Raw genomic sequence first — 4,501 nt, forward strand, 5'->3', positions numbered from 1 at the left:
CATTTGTACCACCTGCCTTCTCACACCTAAATCACCACCTTTTTTACTTTACTTCACCTCCAAGTTATCTTATTTTCCTAGCTTCTTTTATCTACTGGACCTAGAACCATACTTTAAGCCTTAAAGGAAAGAAAATGGAGATTTAGAAGTGGAAAATTGGTTTAAAAATAGCCAAAATCGATTTTTGCAACAGGCAGCATCCACGCGTACGCGTAGGCCACGTGCACGCGTGGAGCATACATCAAGTCACGCATATGCGTGAATCATGCGTACGCGTGAATATGCACACACGCATACGCATGCCTCTCGTGCATGCGTCGCCAAAATTCCACGCCATGCGTGCGCGTGAACCACGCGTATGCGTGGGTGGACGTTTTTCAAAATGGGCAGAATGCCCAGAAAGCTTGCAACAAACCAATTTTGGCCATTCTGAACACAGTTTTAAACACTCAACTTACAACGTCCATAACTTCGTCTACAAAATTCTATTTTCCACAAAGTTGATATCAATTAAAAGCTCTTAAAACAATCTATTATTTGCAACAAATCACAATTCAAACAAGAATTTGTGGAGTAAATTATGGACCTTCAAAGTTCACCCAAAATCATTTTTACAAAAACACTTTCAAAACCTCATTTTCCCCACATTCACAATTCCTTACCTATAACACGTACATTTGCTAACACATCCATTTCTACCTCATCAAGAACCATTTCAAGCTATTTTTAACCAATCCAATGAGCCATCATCAACCCTCACACATACATTAAACCATCAACTCACATAACAACTTTTCAATAACAAACATCAACCATAATCATCAATCTATATCAACACCAACACAACCCATCATAAGCAAGTCCAAGGGCATAAAATTAATAACCTCAAGGCCTCATAATCCCAATATATGTTCACCAACTATTACGCTAACAACAATACAAAGCTACTCATTAAATGCTATTAACAATTCAACTTATCCTATGGTTCCTCTAACCTAAGTTTTTACAACACTGTAAATATTAAACATGCGAAACTTAAACCATACCTTGGCCGATCACTTAATTCATCCAAGGCAGCCTCTCAATACAAAATTACAGCCCCTCCAAGCTCAATCAAACAACCCCAAAGCAAGCCTTGGTCACCAACAAACCTCCAAGTAATCCCAATTCAATTCCAATACATAAACACCCACTTAACCTACACCTAATATATATATATATATTCCAATTTAGTTTTCCATTACAAATACAAGATTGAGATAGGGTTAGGATGCTCTTACCATACCCATATGCTCAATAGCTTGAGCTCACAAGTTCCGGAAGCTATTTTGAACCTAGAACACAAAAATTGGACAAGATTCACCATAGGTTTTCAAGTTTACCAAAGAAAGAGGGATAGAGATTCTGAACCTAATGGGAAGCTTACGAGAGAAATTGTTCGGATAGAAAGGTAGAGCTTGACGCGCTGGACGCGTGGCCGCAAACGGTGCAGCGATCGGAGCTCAAACGAGGAAGATACGGTGGTTTGAAGATTGGATGAGGGTTACGGATCTCCTCCTCTTCCCCTTTCTGTTTGCTGCGTGGTGTATGAAGTGAGGAAGAAGAAGCTGATGCTTCTTTTATATTATGGGTCTGGTTGAACCCACGGAACCGGTTTGGGCTCCGGTTCAACCGGTTCGACCCTTCCGGTCCGATTTTGGGCCAAATTTTCGAAATTGATATTAAAATTCTTGTTTTGACGATCTCTATCTTATTTTAATATTATTTTTGCATTTTTAGCTTTCCTAATTAAAATGCAATTTATTAACTAATTAATTACCGATTTTAGCGGGGTTTACAAGTACTTATCTTAAAACAATTTTTAAGTTGATAAATATTTAAAGTAATTTTAATGGATTATATTTGGTCTTAAACTACTATTCTACCTTCAAATTTGATCAAAATACCTATTTTACCCTTATCCCTTTATAAAATCCCTAACTCTAATCCTAAAATCCCTAATTTCACAAAAACACATACTAACACTAGCTCCTTCACCCAACCACCACCCCTATCCCCTTTCAACCTAACAGAACAAGAGAGGGAGAAGAGAGGAGAAGAGAGGGAGAAGAAGAAGAGAGGAAATGCAATGGAGGAGAGGAAAAGGTCGTGCTTTGTCGTCGTTGATGGCCACCGCTGCCATTGAGCCGCCACCAAAGAAAGCCGCTGCCACCGTTGAGCTACTCCGTCATCGTCACCAGGGTCCGCCGTGGAGGGGAGCGTGAATGGGAGAGAACATGGGGCTCTCTGTCGCCGGGAACAGCGTTGTTGATGTTGGAGAGGGCTGCCGGGATTACTATTCTGATTCCGTATAACTTGTCCTGTCTTTGTTTATTTCTATTCGTTGCCCAGCCTTGGCCAAAGCGGCGAAGCCCTCTGCCGTGTAAACCTCGGGAAATTAATAAATAATTATTTAAGTAGAGAGCGAAGTTGAGACCGAATTCTTATTGCGAGAGAATTTTCACCTTAGAGATAATTTGAGTGTGCGATAGACTTAGTGTTGAAAGCCTGATTAGTCTCAATTGTATTACGTAAGGTAACACTGTTATAATCGGCATAACTTGGGAGTTAGTTGAAGGGAGTAATAGGAAAAAAATCCGTTTGACTAAGTATTTCCCTGTGGGGAGCGCCGGTTATGTCAGTGAAGAAGAAAGACAACAACAAGAAGGTTTATGCAAGGAAGAGAGTGTGCCAACGAATCTTCTCGACTCAATCTAGTCTGCTTTGGAATTCTATCCCAAAATTCTTCTTAAATGATTTGACCATCTTTCCAATTTTATTCTGTACTTGCATGAATCTTGTCTCTTTTAGGATGAGCCTGAGCTTATCTTAGTATAATCACGTAATCTTTGATCTTGGGAACCTGTTGTAAGTGGGGTTTCTCTTCTTCGAACCTTGCATTCCTTTTGACAACAGTCACGACTTACTCAATTCGATAGACTTCGTTTTCTCTCTATCAATGTTTTAATTTGAATTCCTTTATTGATATGCACCTTAGTTCTTATCCTTGTGCCTTTCGTTATTTTCTAAGACTTAGTTTGATCACTATACATGACATCTTTCTGCTTTCTAGCAAACACCGTTTATATTGTTTGGTCGCCTTTGAGCCTAATATCTTTCTGGAAATTAATTCGAGCTTAGTTAGCATCTCTAAAATTCATTGAAATGTGTAAGTATGCAACATTAAAGAGAGTTTTGGAGCCTTAATTCTTGTCGACCGTATTGCCTGTGATTAAGTTGACGTGCCAGGATGCACCGATTGTATGGATGCCTGAATGCGAATAAAGCTTTTGGACCTTAGGAGAAAAACAAACCTCAATGCCGGTATTCGTAATACCCGAACCTAATGAACTAATTGAGGACTACTGCGATGCATTATCGAAGGGCTTAGGATATGCGGGGATGCAACATCATGATGTGGTGATGGACATCCTAAGCAGGAAGTCTCTGAGTGTTACTTGGATGCTGATTCAGGAGGAAGAATTGTTAAGTGAGTTTAGAGTCTTAATTTGGATGTTGAGAAAGTGGCTGGAGGAGTTGGACTGAATCAATTGCAACTATAAATAATGGAAAGGCTGAAATTCAGGAAAGCGCAGGATTCTCGCTCATGTGAGGAAATGCCGTTTGGTCAAGATTCTCGTTTAGGTAAGAAAGTGCTGCTCATGCAAGAATATCCTTTGGGTTAGAAAATCTCTTTTAAGCAAGTTTTCAGACAACTTCTCTTTCAAATTGCTTTTGGAATACGCTTTTTCGCTCCATTCTTTTCGATCCTTTGAGGCTATTGATTTATCTTAACCCTGAAATACTTAAAGAAATTTCATATTGGTATTAAATGGCATAAAAATATATTAAGAAATTAATAATTATGAACACAATTTTTTTTTCATACACAACTTCATCAAAAGTAAGATTCGAAAATTTTAATTAATTAAACTAAAATTGTATAAATTAATTGATAGATTCTATACTTTTTAACATAATTTAAAATGATAAAATGAAATTTATCACTCAACTTATTTTCTGAAGTTGTTTTTATGTGAATTTCATCTTTTTTAAATTCAGAAGATACCTAATTTACTTATAATTACTTAAGGAGTTTATTTTGAGCAAATATTAAATAGTACATAATTCTGTTAATTATCAAAACTCAATTTGAGATATCTTCTAATATCTACCATGTAGATACTATGTATCCTTCTTTCTTTTACTAAGACAAAATTGCATAATCTTTTATGTGCCCTTAGGTATTTAAATCCATTTAGATCATTTTATGTTAATTTTTCTTGCTTTTGTCAAAGTGTATTATGTGCTAGTTTAGATTAACTTTTTTTTTCAGTGAAAAAAGTACTTTTTTTAAATAAAGTTCTTTTATTTAATTTAAAATCTATTTGGATACGTCTTTTAAAAAAAATATTTTTATTAAAAAAAATAAATTATTTATTTTTCTAAAAACTAGCAATAC

At 36.6% G+C, this 4,501-nt stretch overlaps 1 long non-coding RNA gene across 1 annotated transcript in view; it reads right to left on the reverse strand.

Annotated features, from left to right (window-relative positions):
- The window catches only part of LOC107634488, a 3,045-nt gene extending 1,432 nt beyond the window's left edge, over positions 1–1,613 (reverse strand). The window contains exons 1-3 of the long non-coding RNA XR_002358482.1: positions 1,427–1,613; positions 1,281–1,334; positions 1,047–1,204 (exon numbers count right to left, since the gene is read on the reverse strand). This is a non-coding gene — a long non-coding RNA (uncharacterized LOC107634488). The remainder of the gene's footprint in view (positions 1–1,046; positions 1,205–1,280; positions 1,335–1,426) is intronic.

Source organism: Arachis ipaensis, chromosome B03 (assembly GCF_000816755.2).
Source record: "Arachis ipaensis cultivar K30076 chromosome B03, Araip1.1, whole genome shotgun sequence".
In the NCBI taxonomy this organism is placed as follows: domain Eukaryota; kingdom Viridiplantae; phylum Streptophyta; class Magnoliopsida; order Fabales; family Fabaceae; genus Arachis; species Arachis ipaensis.